Consider the following 20,978-nt stretch of genomic DNA (forward strand, 5'->3'; position numbering starts at 1 on the left):
CAAACGATACAGAAATAAGTTCATAGAGCAACTAGAGAAGGTCCTTTTAAACACAGCCTCTTTCTAAACCACCTCTTCCTCAGCAGTGACTGCTATGAAGGAGTTTGATGTATATTTTTCAGACCCTTTTCTGTGTATTTATGTATATACATATGCACCCAGACTTGAATTTCTTATTTTTTAAACAAGTGAGAATATTATATGTATTGTTCTGCCATTTGCTATTCTTTTTGAATGATCATCTTAAATTTTTTTTCATGTTACTACATATAAATCTACCTTATTCTATTTGACCTTTGCCCAGTATTACAGAACATGTGTGGTAGACAACACAGTTATTCATGCTTTGCCAGTAACCTCTTGATTTGTCCATGTAGAGGGCAGATATCTCTTGATCTCAGGGAAGGTAGGCCTTTTCTCCAGCCAGTCTTGGTCCCCTTGGCAGGTATTTGTAATAGCTAGAGTGACCATGTGACACTGTCTGGACTATAAGATGTAAGGGGAAGTTGACAGAGAGGCTTCTGGGAAATCTCTTTATTCCTTGATAAAAAACGAAAGCATTGGGCTTCCCTGGTGGCGCAGTGGTTGAGAGTCCGCCTGCTGATGCAGGGGACACGGGTTCGTGCCCCGGTCCAGGAAGATCCCACATGCCGCGGAGCGGCTAGGCCCGTGAGCCATGGCCGCTGAGCCTGTGCGTCCGGAGCCTGTGCTCTGCAACGGGAGAGGCCACAACAGCGAGAGGCCCGCGTACCGCAAAAAAAACCAAAAGCATCACAAGGAGGTTACTCTCTGCTCTGGCCACTCTTCTCACATCCCCAACTTCCTGCTTTGAAGACAACTGCAATTTCTGCAGCTTGAAACTAACTTGAGACCACAAGGCCACGGGCATAAGGATGGAAAGTCAACATGCCAAGTTTATTAGTTAATTTTTCTGTCTAACAAACAACCTTGAAATCTCAGTGGATTACAAGGATAAACATTTGTTTTCTTGCTCATAGGTATGCGAGGTATCTCTGGCTCTGCTGGGCTCACCTGAGATCGGCTGGGCGTGGCTCCAAGTTGTGTGTTAGGTTCAGGTCTGTTCTATGCATTTCCTCATTTTTCTTGCATCACTGGCTCTCTGAGGTAGTTCTTCTTCTTATGGATCACAGGAGTGCAAGAGAGTGAGTAGAAACACGAGATAACTCTGAAGACCTTAGCTTAGAACTAGCACACACAGAGGTACTTCCACCCACGTTCAACTGGCTGATCCAGGTTGCAAGGCCAAGTCCTCCATCAGCCCTTTCTAGCACACTGCAAGGTTATACTACAGAGGAAGAGAGTGCGGAGCTGAGAACAATAATCCAGTCGGCACTCAAAGATGGAGGAGCAGAGGGATGAAAAGATGCTGGGTCCTTGGTGACAACATGGAGCAACTGAGCAAACAATGGCATGAGTTTTATTCAGAGCTTGTTATGTGATTTAAAAAAGAGCCCCTATTTATTTAAGGCACAATTTCTGCTTGTACCTGAAGACATTCCAAAATGATAAAACGCAGTTGTGTTCTAAATAAACTATTTCTTTATTGATGGGCATTTAAGCTGTTTCCAGTTTTCCATTATTACAAATAATGCTACAGTGAACGTTTTATATACAACGTGACCAAAATGTATTTCTATCAGATAGGTTCTTAGATACAGAATTGCTGAGCAGAAGAGTATTTACATTTAAAATTTTGATAGATAATATCAGATTGCTCTCCAAAAGACTTTGTCAGTTCATTCTTCATACCTTACTAATCCTGCTATTATCACATTTTAAAAAATGCTTCCAGTTTGATGGGTGAAATATAGTTCTGTTTCATTTGCACTGATTAGTGAAGTTAAATGTCTTTTCATATATTATTGGCCATTTGTATTTCTTATTGTGTGATCTGCGTGTTCTTATCCTTTGCTCATTTTTCTATTGTGTTTTCATTTTCTCTTAGTAATTAGTAGAGGATCATTTTATTTTGTTTTTAAATTTTTTCTGTTTTACATATGTGATAGATATTTTCTGTCATTTATTTGTCTTTAAAATTTTTAAAATTAAATATTTCAGAGATATAAAACAGTATATATGAAATATGTCTAAATGCCAAAGAATGACAATAGAATAAATTCCCAGGAATTCATGACCCAGTTAAAAAACTTGTACTTTCTCATTACTCATGAGGTCTCGTTCCACCCCCTTCTCTCCACATTCAGAGGGATCACAACCCTGAACTTTGAGTTTATCATTCCCTTTTTTTAAAATTTTTAAAAAATTCTATAAAATTCTTTTTTTTAAAAAAATTTTTCATTGGAGTATAGTTGATTTACAATGCTGTGTTAGTTTCAGGTGTACAGCAAAGTGAATCAGTTATACATATACATATATCCAGTCTTATTTTTTTTTTTAAGATTCTTTTCCCATATAGGCCGTTACAGAGTATTGAGTAGAGCTCCCTGTGCTATACAACAGGTTCTTATTTGTTATCTATTTTATACATAGTAGTGTGTATATGTCGGTCCCAATCTCCCAATTTATCCCTCCCCGCTCTTATCTCCTGGTAACTATAAGTTTGTTTTCTACATCTGTGATTCTACTTCTGTTTTGTAAATAAGTTCATTTGTACCCCCCCTCTTTTTTGATTCCACATGTAAGCAATATCATATATTTGTCTTTCTGTGACAGACTTATTTCACTCAGTATCACAAACTCTAGGTCCATATTTTATGGTTTTACTACATAAATCTCTGTCCACAAATAATGTACTATTTAGTTTACATGTTTCTGACTTTTATATAAATGGAATCATAAGGGTGAGCCTTCTCTGATGACTTCTTATATTCAACATGTTTCTAAAGTTCATCCATTTTTTTGTAGCTGTAGTCCATGGCAGCACAGAATTCCATTACATGAAATAGCATAATTTATCCATTCCTCTGCTGATGCCCATTTGAGTTAGTTCTGGCTTATACCTCAGCAAACAGTGGTGCTCTGAACATTCTCGTATGTGTTACTTGGTGCCCATGTGCAAGAGTTTCTCAAGTTTATCTAGGAATGAAGTTGATAGGTCCTATGTTGTGTATACCTTCAGACAAACTAGGTAATGCCACAGTGATTTTTTACCAATATACACTCCTACCAGCAGATATAACTGATTCTGTTATCCCACATCTTTGCCAACACTTGATAACATAATCTTTAAACTTCTGCAAATCTAGCAGGAGTAAAGTCATATATTATGGCTCTAATTTGCATTTTCCTAATTACTCAAGAGATTGGTATCTTTTCCTGTGCTTGTTGAAGGTTCTTATCTTCCTCTTCCATGAAACCTCTGTTCATATCTTTGCCCATTTTTCTATCAGATTGTTTGTCTTTTTCTTATTTATTTGTAATACTTATATGTATAGTCTAGATCTGAGCACCTCGTCATTTTGTCAGTTTCTTACTCTGCCTTGCCTTTTCACTCTCTTAATGGTATCTTTTGGTGAACAGAAGTTCTTTTTAATGTACTCAAACTTATCCATCTTTATGGTTAGATGTGGGTGTGTGTGTGTATACAGGTGTATGTGTACTTTACTTAAGAAATCCTTCCCTACCCTAAGGTAATAAAGATAATCTTTGAGACTTTCACCTAAACATTTTATGGTTTGCCTTTTACATTTAACTTTTTAATCCATGTAGAATTGAGTTTTGTGGGTGTGGTGAGATTCCTCACCCCCTTTTTAAACATGGATAACTAACTGTGGAGGCATAATCCAACAGAAGTCCAGCTTTCTCACACTGCCCTGTGCTTCCACATCTCTGCTATAAATCACATCGCAAACACATGAGTTTTTTCCTGGGTTTCCATCCTGTTCTAGTGGTATATTTGTCTATTCCAACACAAATGCCACAGTATATCAATTAATATAGCTTTATATGTAACTTAAAAAACAACTTCTCCCACCCAGTTCTTCTTCAGGCATACCTGAGGCTTTATGGGCTGTTTTCTCTTCCATATGTATTTTAGAATCAGCTTGTCAAGACTCATAAGACTTTCCAGAGTTTTGACTGACTTGAATCTATAAATTAAGTTGAGGAGAATTGACACCTTTATAATAATGATTCTCTTTATACATTAACATGGTCTCAATTTATTTAAGTATTTTCAATGTCTATTAATAAAGTTTATAATTTTTTCTCATAAAGATCTTTTGGTATACTTATTCCTAGGTTCGTCACATTGAAAAAAAATTTATTTATTTATTTATTTTTGGCTGTGTTGGGTCTTCATTGCAACGTGCAGGCTTTCTCTAGTTACGGTGAGCGGGGGCTGCTCTTCGATGCGGTGCTTGGGCTTCTCACTGCGGTGGCTTCTCTTGTTGCGGAGCACGGGCTCTAGGTGTGCGGGCTTCAGTAGTTGTGGCTCGCGGGCTCTAGAGCGCAGGCTTAGTAGTTGTGGCACACGGGCTTAGTTGCTCCGTGGCATGTGGGATCTTCCCGGGCCAGGGCTCGAACCCATGTCCCCTGCTTTGGCAGGCGGATTCTTAGCCACTGCACCACCGGGGAAGTCTTATTCACATTTTTAAATGCTGTAAGTGATACCTTTTTCAAAAAGTACACTTTTTAACTCTTTGCTTTTGTAGGTTTAGAAGGACGACTGATTTTACATTCAGATCCCATGTTGAGCTCTACTATTTATTCAAAAAATCTATTGATATTTTTTAAGAGAGGTTTCTATATAGATAACATATCATATGCAAATAAAGTTATGTTTCTTCCTTTCTAGTACTTAAATTTATTTCTTTTTCTTGCCTTACTTCACTGGCTTAGATCTCCCATTGTATCTCACTTTATCCTCTTTGTTTTTTTAACAACTGTTTCCTATTTTCAATTTCTTTGTCTCTCTGTTCTACATTCTTGCTAATTTCTTCAGTATTATAGTCCATTTCATGAATTCTCTTTTCAGTGGGTCTAGTCATATAGTAAACTTGTTCACTGAGTTTTAAATTTTAATTATGATTTTTTTTTTCTTTTTTGCGGTACGCGGGCCTCTCACTGCTGTGGCCTGTCCCGTTGTGGAGCACAGGCCCCGGATGCGCAGGCTCAGTGGCCATGGCCCACAGGCCCAGCTGCTCCGTGGCATGTGGGATCCTCCCGGACTGGGGCACGAACCCACGTCCCCTGCATCGGCAGGCAGACTCTCAAACACTGCGCCACCAGGGAAGCCCTAATTATGATACTTTTAATTTCTAAGGATTCTATTAAAAGTTTTTCTAAAGTCTTTTTCTTCCCTATTTTTTGAATGCAGAACACTTTTATTATAGCAAGATATAAAACAAATATAACTTTAACCTTTTTTTTTTTTTTTTTTTTTTTGGCGGTACGCAGGCCTCTCACTGTTGTGGCCTCTCCTGTTGTGGAGCACAGGCTCGAGATGCGCAGGCTCAGCAGCCATGGCTCACGGGCCCAGCCGCTCCATGGCATGTGGGATCTTCCCAGACCGGGGCACGAACCCATGCCCCCTGCATTGTCAGGCGGACTCTCAACCACTGCGCCACCAGGGAAGCCCAACAGATATAACTTTAAGTGTTCATAACCACACTAGGCATTATCATGACTGATGGTGTTATTTGGCTTGCTCAAATCTGAGGAAATAGTTATATATAACTCTTGAAAGTCACTGACCATCATCATAAAAACATTATGAATTGGGAAGTTTGAGTATGGTATTGAAATGCATGTACATGTTTTTGTTAAGATATATAAATTTTCTCTTTCCTGACTTTATTCACAATCTCGACATTTTCATACATCCTCAGTGAATTAACCAAACTCAAGGCCTTTTATTACTAAGAGAACCAGCACAGTTCTATGTGCCAGTGGCAACATCCTTAAAGGTTAATCAATAACAATTGATAGGTGACCAACAGGTTTTGACCTAGTTCCTCCTTCCTTTAGAGCAAAGTAAACTTTTACCTGGGTGTAAATATCCTTCAAACAACTCCTTTAAAAGCACTCTAAAGTAGCATTGACATATACACACTACCAAATGTAAAATAGATAGCTAGTCGGAAGCAGCTGCATTGCACAGGGAGATCAGCTTGGTGCTTTGTGACCACCTAGAGGGGTGGGATAGGAAAGGTGGGAGGGAGGGAGACACAAGAGGGAGGGGATATGGGGATATATGTATACATACAGCTGATTCACTTTATTATACAGCAGAAACTAACACAACGTTGTAAAGCAGTTATACTCCAATAAAGATGTTAAAAAAAAAAAAGCACTCTAAAAAACAAAAAACCCAATCCAAAAATGGCCAGAAGGCCCAAATAGACACTTCTCCAAAGAAGACATACAGATGGCCAACAGGCACATGAAAAGATGCTCAACTTCGCTAATTACTAGAGAAACGCAAATTAAAACTACAGTGAGGGGCTTCCCTGGTGGCGCAGTGGTTGAGAGTCCGCCTGCCGATGCAGGGGATGTGGGTTCGTGCCCCGGTCCGGGAAGATCCCACATGCCGCGGAGCGGCTGGGCCCGTGAGCCATCGCCACTGAGCCTGCGTGTCCGAAGCCTGTGCTCTGCAACAGGAGAGGCCACGGCAGTGAGAGGCCCGCGTACCGCAAAAAAAAAACAACAAAAAAAAACTGCAGTGAGGTACTACCTCACACCAGTCAGAACGGCCATCATCAAAAAGTCTACAAAGAATAAATGCTGGAGAGGGTGTGGAGAAAAGGCAATCCTCCTGCATTGTTGGTGGGAATGCAAACTGGTGCAGCCAGTAGGGAGAACAGTATGGAAGTTCCTAAGAATAGAGTTACCATATGATCCAGCAATCCCACTCCTGGGTGTATATCTGGAAAAGATGAAAACTCTAATTCAAAAAGATACATGCACCCCATTTTCATATCAGGACTATTTACAATGGCCAAGACATGGAAGCAACCTAAATGTCCATTGACAGATGAATGGGTAAAGCAGGTGTGGTGTATATATAATGGAATATTACTCAGCTATAAAAAGAATAATGCCATTTGCAGCAACATGGATGCAACCAGAGATTATCATACAAAGTGAAGTAAGTCAGAAGGAGAAAGACAAGTACCATATGATGTCACTTATATGTGGACTCTAAAAAAATGATACAACTGAACTTATTTACAAAACAGAGGGGACTTCCCTGGTGGCGCAGTGGTTAAGAATCTGCCTGCCAATGCAGGGGACACAGGTTCGAGCCCTGGTCCATGAAGATTCCACATGCCGCGGAGCAACTAAGCCTGTGTGGCACAACTACTCTCTAGAGCTCGAGAGCCACAACTACTGAGTCTGTGTGCCTAGAGCCCGTGCTCCACAACAAGAGAAGCCACTGCAATGAGAAGCCCATGCACCGCAACGAAGAGTAGTTCCCGCTCGCCGCAACTAGAGAAAGCCCACGTGCAGCAACGAAGATCCAACACAGCCAAAAATAAAAACAGACAAACAAACCAGAAATAGACTCACAGACATAGAAAACAAATTTATGGTTACCAAAGGAGAAAGGTGGGGGAAGGATAAATTAGGAATTTGGGACCAACAGATACAAACCACTATATGCAACATAGATAAACAACAAGGGCTCACTGCACAGCATAGGGAACCATATTCAATATCCTGCAGCAACCTTCAATGGAAAAGAATCTGAAAAAGTATACACAACCAAATCACCCTGCTGTACACCTCAAACACTGCAAATCAACCATACCTCAATTTAAAAAAAAATAGCACTCTAAGTAGCCATTTCCATTTTAATAGTGGGATGGGGACTGTAGCCTTCAATCTGAAAGTCTTCAGCCTTGAAGTCATCGATTTTCTCAACTTTTCCAAGGATTTTGAGCTTTGGGAAAGGCCTTGATTCTCCCTGAAGCTGCATTTTCAGCAGCTCAATGTGATCCAGGTAAATGTGTGCATCTCCCAAAGTGTGTACGGAGTCACCTGGCTTCAGGCCTGTGATGTGTGCGATCATGTAGGTGAGCAGGGCATAACTGGTGATGTTGAAGGACACACTCAGGCCCCTGTCTCCTGACCTCTGGTACAGCTGCAGGACAGTCATGGTTCATCGTGTAGAAGTGGCAAAGGGCGTGGCACAGGGGCAGGGTGGTGGGGTATGAGAGGAAGATCTTTCGATTCCAAGCACGTAGAATGATTCTTCTGTCTTCAGGGTTGGTTTTGATTGTGTCAATCACCTTTTGCAGTTGGTCTACTCCTTGACCTGAATAAATTTAAATCCACATCTTTGTATTCGGCCACCAAAAGCCTCCACTGAAAGCTATAAACTAGGCCTAAATCCCCTTCTTCTCTGGTGGAGAGTACCAGGCTGTCCAAGAAGTCTCGGGACCTGTAGGCATCCGAGATTTTCACTCAGGAGACCCCGGCTCTTCCTGTGACCACTAAAGTCTTTTTATTCTTAGTCACAGTTTCAATCTCCCCTTTTCTTTATTCCTTTTTCTTTTTTTTTTTTTTTTGCGGTACGCGGGCCTCTCACTGCTGTGGCCTCTCCCGTTGTGGAGCACAGGCTCCGGACGCGCAGGCTCAGCGGCCATGGCTCACGGGCCTAGCCGCTCTGCGGCATGTGGGATCTTCCCGGACCGGGGCACGAACCCGCGTCCCCTGCATCGGCAGGTGGACTCTCAACCACTGCGCCACCAGGGAAGCCCCCCTCCTTTTATTTCTTAAACGTAGTAAACATACTTGTAGGTTTCTTCCAGTATCTGAAGTTTATAGGTTAGTTCATGTCACTTGCTGCTTCTGCTGACTCTTTCACGGTGAGTTAAAATCTTCCCGTGGTTAGGGATTTTTGACTCTCTTCATAATTTTTACCCATGGGAAGTTTTGAGGCCTACGTTGAAGGTGGGTTCTTTTAGGATTTTCATTTGTTTCTGCCAAATGTCTGGGGCATTACCAATGTGGGACAGTTTTATCCTGAAGTATTTATTTAAGGTTTCTCAGTCTAAGGTATTATGTGTTTGGGCTACAAACTTTCGAAAGAATCAGCTTGTGTTAAGAATTCTCGAGGGAGATTTTTCTCCCCTTTATCTAGTGACAGCATTTAGGGCTGGGCAGGCAGTTTTATTTGCTGCCTCCTTTGGCTGTGGCTGGCTGATTTCTTGTTCACCCCGACATTGTGAGTGTGGCTTTTTGTGGTTCCACTTTATGGAGGGAGGGGATCTCCTATAGGACATCCGACTTTAGATTGACCCTTATGATATTTAAGGTCAGGAAATGAAGTTCAGGGACTCTGGAGTTGGGCAAATGCCCTCAGAGTAAATGTCAACTTTGGGGCTCTACTTCTCTGTGTTTCCACTTTCTCTTGATTTTTGGGTTTTGAGGATTCTTAATTTTCTTGGTGAGCCCATAAACGCCTTAAAAAAAGATGTTTTCAGTATTCCACCCAGAGTTTTTAATTGCTGTGGGCAAAGCATTGTTGGCAGAGGTAGGCTGGGCTGCTTCCCCTTACTTTGGTCGGCCTTAGCAGATAAGAATTTCTTCCTTCTGGCCCTGAGTTATTTTCCTTGACAAATTGACAAATCTCAGTGTAACATCTACATCTCCTGTGTGAATGTACATATGATCTCCTCTGATTATGAACTTTTTTCAACGCCTTTTAAATGTTTTTTAAATTTTACAGTATGCCTCAGTGGAACTGACCTTACTTGGGGCTATAGCAGAATGTGTAAATGGCTTCTCTTTGGGCTACTTGGAATGCCTAAATATACTATCCTAAATGGACATTTCCCAGTGAAGCTGATTTATGAACAGAAATCAGTGTTGAGAAATGATGGCATATGAAATAAGATTTGGGGGAAATTTCATGCATATTTCTACTATGGAGAACAGCACCCTCGATTAAAACATAGGTTATCCCTTTCTATTTATCGTCTTCCATAGGATGGATACACTAGTCTCAGTAGAAAGAGATAATCCTCCCTCATTTCAATCCTTGACATAACCGTTCGGGAAACTGTCTGCCATCTTGGCTGGACTGGGCAGGGGCTGAGCAGAATAAGAGAGTTTAAGGGGCTTTCAAATGTCTTTTTTTCTTTGCGGTACGTGGGCCTCTCACTGCTGTGGCCTCTCCTGTTGTGGAGCTCAGGCTCCGGACGCGAAGGCTTAGTGGCCATGGCTCACGGGCCCAGCTGCTTCGTGGCATGTGGGCTCTTCCCGAACCGGGGCACGAACCCGTGCCGCCTGCATCGAGAGGCGGATTCTCAACCACTGTGCCACCAGTGCAGCCCTCCAATGTCCTGAAAATCTTCGGAATAATAAAGTCACGTGGGAGAGGAGCTTCAAGATGGCGGAAGAGTAAGACGTGGAGATCGCCTTCCTCCCCACAAATACATCAGAAATACAACTACATGTGGAACAACCCCTGCAGAACACCTACTGAACGCTGGCAGAAGACCTCAGACCTCCCAAAAGGCAAGAAACTCCCCCACGTACCTGGGTAGGGCAAAAGAAAAAAGAAAACACACAGACAAAAGAATAGGGACGGGACCTGCACCAGTGGGAGGGAGCTGTGAAGGAGGAAAGGTTTCCACACACTAGGAAGCCCCTTCGTGGGTGGAAACGGGGGTGGGGGTGACGGGGGAGGGGGAAGCTTTGGAGCCACGGAGGAGAGCGCAGCCACAGGGGTGCGTAGCGCAAAGCGGAGAGATTCCGCCCAGAGGATCGGTGCCGACCGGCACTCACCAGCCCGAGAGGCTTGTCTGCTCACCCGCCGGGGCGGGCGGGGCGGGGAGCTGAGGCTCGGGCTTCGGTTGGATCCCAGGCAGAGGACTGGGGTTGGCTGCATGAACACAGCCTGAAGGGGTTAGTGCACCACGGCTAGCCGGGAGGGAGTCCGGGAAAAGGTCTGGAGCTGCCGAAGAGGCAAGAGACCTTTTCTTGCCTCTTTGCTTCCTGGTGCGCGAGGAGAGGGGATTAAGAGCGTCGCTTAAAGGAGCTCCAGAGACGGGCGCAAGCTGCTGCTATCAGTGCGGACCCAAGAGACGGGCGTGAGACGCTAAGGCCGCTGCTGTCGCCACCAAGAAGCCCGTGTGTGAGCACAGGTCACTCTCCAAACCGCCCCTCTCGGGAGCCTGTGCAGCCCGCCACAGCCAGGGTCCCGTGATCCAGGGACAGCTTCCCCGGGAGAACGCATGGCGCACCTCAGGCTGGTGCAACATCATGCTGGCCTCTGCCGCCGCAGGATCGCCCCACACTCCGTACCCCTCCCTGCACCCGGCCTGAGTGAGCCAGAGCCCCCGAATCAGCTGGTCTTTTAACCCCGTCCTGTCTGAGCAGGAACAGACGCCCTCCGGCGACCTACATGCAGAGGCGGGGCCAAATCCAAAGCTGAACCCCGGGAGCTGTGAGAACAAAGAAGAGAAAGGGAAATCTCTCCGAGCAGCCTCAGGAGCAGCGGATTAAATCTCCACAATCAACTTGATGTACCTTGCATCTGTGGAATACCTGAATAGACAACGAATCATCCCAAATTGACGTGGTGGACTTTGGGAGCAATGATATATATATATATATATTTCTCTTTTCCCATATGGATGACAGGGTCTTGGTGCTCTGGCCGGGCGTCAGGCCTGTGCCTCTGAGGTGGGAGAGCCGAGTTCAGGACACTGGTCCACAAGTAACCTCCCAGCTCCACGTAATATCAAACTCCGAAAATCTACCAGAGATCTCCATCTCAATGCCAAGACCCACCCCCACTCAATGACCAGCAAGCTCCAGTGCTGGACACCCTATGCCAAACAACTAGAAAGACAGGAACACAACCCCACCCATTAGCAGAGAGGCTGCCTAAAATCATAATAAGGTCACAGACACCCCAAAACACACCACCAGATGTGCACCTGCCCACCAGAAAGACAAGATCCAGCCTCATCCACCAGAACACAGGCACTAGTCCCCTCCACCAGGAAGGCTACACAACCCACTGAACCAACCTTAGCCACTGGGGGCAGACACCAAAAACAATGGGAACTACGAACCTGCAGCCTGTGAAAAGGAGACTCCAAACACAGTAAGTTAAGCAAAATGAGAAGACAGAAGAACACAGCAGATGAAGGAGCAAGGTAAAAATCAAGCAGACCAAACAAATGAAGAGGAAATAGGCAGTCTACCTGAAAGAGAATTCAGAAAAATGATAGTAAAGATGATCCAAAATCTTGGAAATATAATGGAGAAAATACAAGAAACGTTTAACAAGGACCTAGAAGAACTAAAGAACAAACAAACAATGATGAACACACAATAAATGAAATTAAATGTTCTCTATATGGGATCAGTAGCAGAATAACTGAGGCAGAAGAACGGATAAGTGACCTGGAAGATAAAATAGTGGAAATAACTACTGCAGAGCAGAATAAAGAAAAAAGAATGAAAAGAACTGAGGACAGTCTCAGAGATCTCTGGGACAACATTAAACGCACCAACATTCGAATTATAGGGGTTCCAGAAGAAGAAGAGAAAAAGAAAGGGACTGAGAAAATATTTGAAGAGATTATGGTTGAAAAGTTCCCTAATATGGGAAAGGAAATAGTTAATCCAGTCCAGGAAGCACAGAGAGTCCCATACAGGATAAATCCAAGGAGAAACACTCCAAGACACATATTAATCAAATTATCAAAAATTAGATACAAAGAAAAAATATTAAAAGCAGCAAGGGAAAAACAACAAATAGCATACAAGGGAATCCCCATAAGGTTAACTGCAGAAACTCTGCAGACCAGAAGGGAGTGGCAGAACATATTTAAAGTGATGAAAGGGAAAAACCTACAACCAAGATTACTCTACCCAGCAAGGATCTCATTCAGATTTGATGGAGAAATTAAAGCCTTTACAGACAAGCAAAAGTTAAGAGAATTCAGCAGCACCATACCAGCTTTACAACAAATGCTAGAGGAACTTCTCTAGGTAGGAAACACAAGAGAAGGAAAAGACCTACAAAAACAAACCCCAAACAATTAAGAGAATGGTAACAGGAACACAAATATCGATAATTACCTTAAATGTAAATGGATTAAATGCTCCCACCAAAAGACATAGACTGGCTGAATGGATATGAAAACAAGGCCTGTATATATGCTGTCTACAGGAGACCCACTTCAGACCTGGGACACATACAGACTGAAAGTGAGGGGATGGAAAATGATATTCCATGCAAATGGAAATCAACAGAAAGCTGGAGTAGCAATTCTCATATCAGACAAAATAGACTTTAAAACAAAGACTATTACAAGAGACAAAGAGGGACACTACATAATGGTCAAGGGATCAATCCAAGAAGAAGATATAACAATTGTAAATATTTATGCTTCCAACATAGGAGCACCTCAATACATAAGGCAAATACTAACAGCCATAAAAGGGGAACTTGACAGTAACACAATTACAGTAGAGGACTTTAACACCCCACTTTCACCAATGGACAGATCATCCAAAATGAAAATAAATAAGGAAACACAAGCTTTAAATGATACATTAAACAAGATGGACTTAATTGATATTTATAGGACATTCCATCCAAAAACAACAGAATGCACTTTCTGCTCAAGTGCTCATGGAACATTCTCCAGGATAGATCATATCTTGGGTCACAAATCAAGCCTTGGTAATTTTAAGAAAATTGAAATCGTATCAAGCATGTTTTCTGACCACAATGCTATGAAACTAGATATCAATTATAGGAAAAAATCTGTAAAAAATACAACACATGGAGGCTAAACAATACACTACTTAATAACCAAGAGATCACTGAAGAAATCAAAGAGGAAATAAAAAAATACCTAGAAACAAATGACAATGAAAACACGATGACCCAAAACCTATGGGATACAGCAAAAGCAATTCTAAGAGGAAAGTTTATAGCAATACAATCCTACCTTAAGAAACAAAGAACATCTCAAATAAAAAACCTAACCTTACACCTAAAGCAATTAGAGAAAGAAGAACAAAAAACCCCCAAAGTTAGCAGAAGGAAAGAAATCATAAAGATCAGATCAGTAATAAGTGAAAAAGAAATGGAGGAAAAATCGCAAAGATCAATAAATCTGAAAGCTGGTTCTTTGAGAAGATAAACCAAATTGATAAACCATTAGCCAGACTCATCAAGAAAAAAGGGGAGAAGACAAAGCAATAGAATTAGAAATGAAAAAGGAGAAGTAACAACTGACACTGCAGAAATACAAAGGATCATGAGAGATTACTACAAGCAGCTATATGCCAATAAAATGGACAACCTGGAAGAAATGGACAAATTCTTAGAAATGCACAACCTTCCGAGACTGAACCAGGAAGGAATAGAAAATATGAGCAGACCAATCACAAGCACTGAAATTGAAACTGTGATTAAAAATCTTCCAAAAAACAAAAGCCCAAGACCAGATGGCTTCACAGGCAAATTCTATCAAACATTTAGAGAAGAGCTAAAACCTATCCTTCTCAAACTCTTCCAAAATATAGCAGAGGGTTGAACACTCCCAAACTCATTCTACAAGGCCACCATCACCCTGATACCAAAACCAGACAAAGATGTCACAAAGAAAGAAAACTACAGGCCAATATCACTGATGAACATACATGCAAAAATCCTCAACAAAATACTAGCAAACAGAATCCAACAGCAACATTAAAAGGATCATACACCATGATCAAGTGGGGTTTATCCCAGAAATGCAAGGGTTCTTCAGTATACGCAAATCAATCAATGTGATACAAGATAAAAACAATATGATCACGTCAATAGATGCAGGAAAAGCTTTGACAAAATTCAACACCCATTTATGATAAAAACCCTCCAGAAAGTAGGCAGAGAGGGAACTTACCTCAACATAATAAAGGCCATATATGACAAACCCACAGCCAACATCGTCCTCAATGGTGAAAAACTGAAACCATTTCCTCTAAGATCAGGAATAAGACAAGGTTGCCCACTCTCACCACTATTATTCAACATAGTTTTAGAAGTTTTAACCACAGCAGTCAGCGAAGAAAAAGAAATAAAAGGAATCCAAATCGGAAAAGAAGAAGCAAAGCTGTCATTGTTTGCAGATGACATGATACTATACATAGAGAACCCTAAAGATGCTACCAGAAAACTACTAGAGCTAATCAATGAATTTGGTAAAGTACCAGGATACAATATTAATGTACAGAAATCTCTTGCATTGCTATACACTAATGATGAAAAATCTGAAAGTGGAATTAAGGAAACACTCCCATTTACCACTGCAACAAAAAGAATAAAATACCTAGGAATAAACCTACCTAAGGAGATAAAAGACCTGTATGTGGAAAATTATAAGACACTGATGAAAGAAATTAAAGATGATACAAATAGATGGAGAGACGTACCATGTTCGTGGATTGGAAGAATCAACATTGTGAAAATGACTCTACTACCCAAAGCAATCTACAGATTCAATGCAATCCCTATCAAACTACCAATGGCATTTTTCACAGAACTAGAACAACCAATCTCACAGTTTGTATGGAAATACAAAAGACCCCGAATAGTAAAAGCAATCTTGAGAACGAAAAACGGAGCTGGAGGAATCAGGCTCCCTGACTTCAGACTATACTACAAAGCTACAGTAATCAAGACAGTATGGTACTGGCACAAAAACAGAAATATAGATCAATGGAACAGGATAGAAAGCCCAGAGATAAACCCATGCACATATGGTCACCTTATTTTTGATAAAGGAGGCAAGAATATACAATGGGGAAAAGACAGCCTCTTCAATAAGTGGTGCTGGAAAAACTGGATAGCTACATGTAAAAGAATGAAATTAGAACACTCCCTAACACCATACAGAAAAAGAAACTCAAAATGCATTAGAGACCTAAATGTAAGGCCAGACACTATCAAACTCTTAGAGGGAAACATAGGCAGAACACTCTATGACATAAATCACAGAAAGATCCTTTTTGACCCACCTCCTAGAGAAATGGAAATAAAAACAAAACTAAACAAGTGGGACCTATTGAAACTTAAAAGCTTTTGCACAGAAAAGCAATCCATAAACAAGATGAAAAGACAACCTTCAGAATGGGAGAAAATATTTACAAATGAAGCAACTGACAAAGGATTAATCTCCAAAATATACAAACAGCTCATGGAGCTCAGTATCAAAAAGCAAACAACCCAATCCAAAAATGGGCAGAAGGTCTAAATAGACATTTCCCTAAAGAAGATATACATATTGCCAACAAACATGTGAAAGAATGCTCAACATCATTAATCATTAGAGAAATACAAATCAAAACTATAATGAGACATCACCTCACACCGGTCAGAATGGCCATCATCAAAAAATCTAGAAACAATAAATGCTGGAGAGGGTGTGGAGAAAAGGGAACCCTCTTGCAGTGTCGGTGGGAATGTTATTTGATACAGCCACTATGGGGAACAGTATGGAGGTTCCTTAAAGAACTAAAAATAGAACTACCATATGACTCAGCAATCCCACTCCTGGGCATATACCCTGAGAAAACCATAATTCAAGAAGAGTCATGTACCAAAATGTTCATTGCAGCTCTACTTACAATAGCCAAGACATGGAAGCAACCTAAGTGTCCATTGACAGATGAATGGGTAAAGAAGATGTGGCACATATATACAATGAAATATTACTCAGCCATAAAAAGAAATGAAATTGAGTTATTTGTAGTGAGGTGGATGGACCTAGAGTCTGTCATACAGAGTGAAGTAAGTCAGAAAGAGAAAAACAAATACCATATGCTAACACATATATATGGAATCTAAAAAAAAAAAAAGCAGGTCATGAAGAACGTAGGAGCAGGATGGGAATAAAGACGCAGACCTACTAGAGAATGGACTTGAAGACACCGGGAGCGGGAAGGGTAAGCGGGGACAAAGTGAGAGAGTGGCATGGACATATATACACTACCAAATGTAAAACTGATAGCTAGTGAGAATCAGTCGCATAGCATAGGGTGATCAGCTCGGTGCTTTTTGACCACCTAGAGGGGTGGGATAGGGAGGGTGGGAGGGAGGGAGACGCAAGAGGGAAGAGTTATGGGAATATATTTATATGTGTAGCTGATTCACTTTGTTATAAAGCAGAAACTAACACACCATTGTAAAGCAATTATACTCCAGTAAAGATGTTTAAAAAAAAAAAAAAAAAAGAAAGTCAAATGGGAGGACCGAACTGAACTCTCAGGTCCAGTGATGGGGAATGATGCTGACACGTGGTTACCCTAGACTTGAATTTGTTGGGAGGGGATACAGGAGTTTAGATCTCAGACATTTCAGAAACTTTCTTTCCTTTTTTCAGATTTAAAAGCCAAAACTATATAAATTGGTGAAATTTTCTCCATCAAGAACTGATCAAGGCTATTTTAAACGGTGGGTTAGATCCAAGGCAATTTGCTTAATATTGTCATTATCTATATGAATTGCTGGTCTTTCTTCTGTAGTTTAAGTTCCTGTTACTTTTGAATGTTAATTATTGAGATTGCTTCAGTTTGTGTTTCGGGATGGTATCCATTCTTCCCTCCTATATTTCTTTCTTAATCTTGATTATAATCTGCAAGACAGATTACCTGGAAGCAGTTTCCATCCATCTTCCTCTGGTTCATTCATTCGAAAAATATTTGAGTGCCTCCCTTGAGCCCAGTGCTGTGCTATGTGTTCATTCAAATTTATTTAGGTCAATAATTATTGTACACTCTATATTTGGTAGATACTACCTGGATGAATAATGCACCCTCCCTGGACCCAAGAAAATCAGTTTTGTTAGATAGAAACATTTAAATTTTAGGAAAAATCATTTGGCAGTTTTGCATCGATAAAATATGGAGATAGCTTCTTTAACTTGCTGCTTGTGAAAACCTCATCTTGTGTATTTATAGATTCTACTTAATCCAAGTGAACTAGGAAAATGTTACTTTTAAAGCATTCTCTTTTTTATTTTACCTCTTTCTGAAACACTTTAGGGTCTAATGTCTCCTTTCCCTTTAGCATTTAGCAAATAAAACATAAGTATGATTTCCCATATACGTAAATGATCCATGCCAAAAATGAAGGAATTTTATCTTGTGTCCTCATAGTGGGGAATGTTGCAGGTAGTCATATTTTCCAAGATCCTGCAAGGATTTGACAGGACATAAAGGAACAAGGCCCAGGTATTTGCTGGATAGCTTAGGTTTACTTTAAATATAGAAAAATACCACCAATAGAAAATAAGTGGGGAAAACTGAAATCTAGAAATTTTTTTTTTTTTTTTTTTTAGGACTGCAGTGTTCTTATTTTCAAAGATACTTAGTAATGTGAATGAAGCAACATGATACTGCCTGCTAGAGATTGTAAGGAAATCTGCTGGAGTGATCGAGATAGAATTATGAGTCGTTCATAACTTATTTGTTTTAAAAAAAGGATGCTTTCAGATTATAATACCAATAGTAATCATAAGTTGTACCACTGAGTGTTTAGTGTGTGCCAGGAACTTCTCTAAGTATATTGTTAACTCTAATCTTCATGGCAATCTGCTATGAAGTGTGTATTATGATCTGCATTTTACGGATAAGAAAATGGAGGCACAATTAAGTAATTTGTCGAGGTCACAACAATGGTGAGACAAGATTCGAACCCAGAAGGACTGACTCTATAAAGTCCGTGGTCCTAAGCTTTACTACCTCCTTGTTTGCCTTTTGATTACAACAGTATGAACATTTGCACTATCCATCTTCTTTTCCATAATATTTTTAATCTTTTAATTCACTTAGAAAATCTGATTTTTTTTATAGATTGTGAAAATGCCACCCAAGACATTGCCCAATATATTAAAAGATTAGTGGAGTCCAAATTTACAAATTGCAAGATGGGATATTTTTATTGATGGCGATTTGCATTCTGAAATAGTTGCATATATCTAAAAAGTATTATTAAAAAAGGAGAGAGAGAGAGAGAGAGCGCTTCATATACACACAAAACTCCACAGTGATAAATTGGATAATTCACAGTGATGTCTAATCTTCTTAGGGAATGGACTGTTTTCTTCTAGTCTTTGAATGTTCATACTGATATTTAGAGTAGTATATCCTCATTGACCCCTTCCATTAGATGGTGGTCTAAAATTATGCTTCCGTTGCTCTTCTGTCCTCCCTCGGGAAGCGAAAGATGATGAATTCAGCATAAAGCTGGACCTCACTGTATAAGTACGTAGCCTGACTGCTGGGTGCATCAGGATAACTTTCATGATACATAGAGGTAACACAATGGAAATCACAGTTTAGAAATCCAATTTATCTTGCTGTGAATAGAATTGCCTCCAATCCTGATGACAATTAGTTTTGTTCCGTAACACTGTTATAGAAATGTGACATTGAAAAACTACTTGTAATCTACTGAAGCATTCGTCTACCATGAGTTCATACCATGGAGGGAAAAAATCCCCATATAAGTGTTAATTCCACTTACGTGAAAAAACATAAAAGGGTTTTTCACAAAGAGCGGCCACAAGGTCAGGGTATGACTGCTGAGGTAATGAAGTGAAGGCTTCCCTGAAACTTTTAGTTGCTTATACATTCTATTAAAGCTGCAAAATTCTGCTGATTCTTTTTTCTCAAAATCACTGGGGTTGCGGCTCAGTCACATTATGGATTAAGCGGGGAGTGATGCCAGCCTTTAATGTTTCCTGGAACTGCATAGAGCCTGCCACTGATGCTCTTGGCTGGCCTTGGCTTTCGTCTTTGGTTCCAGCATCCTCCTCCTCTTCTTCTGACATTGCCGGTCAAGTCCATTCAGTACTTATACTATTGTGTCGAAAATCCTCAAATTGCACTTTCACATTCACTGTGAGAATAAAACGCCCCCTGGTATAGAGTACTCTAGAAAAAAAAAAACCAACCCTGAAATATGGGTAACTTATTTGCTTCTGTAGGCAAACACGCATCAAAAGAAAAATCTGTAGTTTGATAAGATTGGACTCAGACATCTTGCAACTCAACTGTATGTGTGTTTATTGATCACTACAGGAGCTTGGAGAGATCTGGAGCAGGGCTGACTTGGGTGGGAATCCAAGTGCCACCATTTACCAGCTGTGTGGGCTGGTGCATATAGTTATTTGGCAAATAGTTCTGAATTTGAGTTTCTTCATTGGTAAACGGGGGATAATAGCTATCTTGCATGGTTATTGTGGAATTAGATGTTATGTATACAGTGTGCTTAGTATATCCTAAGTGTTAAGTGTTAGCTGTTATTATCAGGCTATGTGACTTTGTTCCCACCCTTAAGGAGATTGTTCTGGAAGAAGAGAGAAAGCATGCACATAAATACCTGTGCTTCAAGGCAGAAGGGATGAAGGCCATGAAGGAGCCTCAAAATGTCTTGATGTGAGTGCTATGGAGAGAGCCTATTGGCTGGGATATGGCAACAACCTCTTAACTGGTCTCCCTGACTGTTGTCTTGCCCCCTCCAATTTACTCTTCATAAAACAGCCAATGTGTCCTTTCTTAAATGCAGATCCTCCTATGGTTTCACATTCCCTTTGAGATAAAGTGTTCAGTATATGAACTCTGCTTAATTCTCCAGCTTTCTCTCTTTCCCTCTACCTTTCTCATTCCTAAAACATACATTGCATGAGCTAGCTCTACTAAGTTTTTTTTTAGTTCTGTATTAGTCAGCGTTCTCCAGAGAAACAGAACCAAATATGTATACGCACATACTCACACACATTTATTTTTATATACGCACACATACATGCAACATGCAGTTGACCTTGAACAATGCGGGAGTTAGGGGCGCCGACCCTTGCACAGTCAAAAATCCAAGTACAACTTCACAGTCAGTCCCCTGTATCCTCAGTGCCAAATCCCCAATTCAAGCAACCTCGGGCTGTTTAGTGCTATAGTATTCATTGAAAAAAATCCCCATATAAGTGGACCCATGCTGTTCAAACTCATGTTGTTCAAGGGTCAATTGTGTATGT

General features: G+C 40.8%; 1 pseudogene; it reads right to left on the bottom strand.

Moving 5' to 3' along the window:
- Positions 1-7,086: 7,086 nt before the first annotated feature.
- On the bottom strand, positions 7,087-19,775 carry LOC111173708 (thymidylate synthase pseudogene; annotated as a pseudogene).
- Positions 19,776-20,978: the final 1,203 nt, after the last annotated feature.

This window comes from Delphinapterus leucas, chromosome 11 (genome assembly GCF_059928025.1).
Source record: "Delphinapterus leucas isolate spDelLeu-1000000601 "Yukka" chromosome 11, BTC_Dleu_Yukka2, whole genome shotgun sequence".
Taxonomy (NCBI): domain Eukaryota; kingdom Metazoa; phylum Chordata; class Mammalia; order Artiodactyla; family Monodontidae; genus Delphinapterus; species Delphinapterus leucas.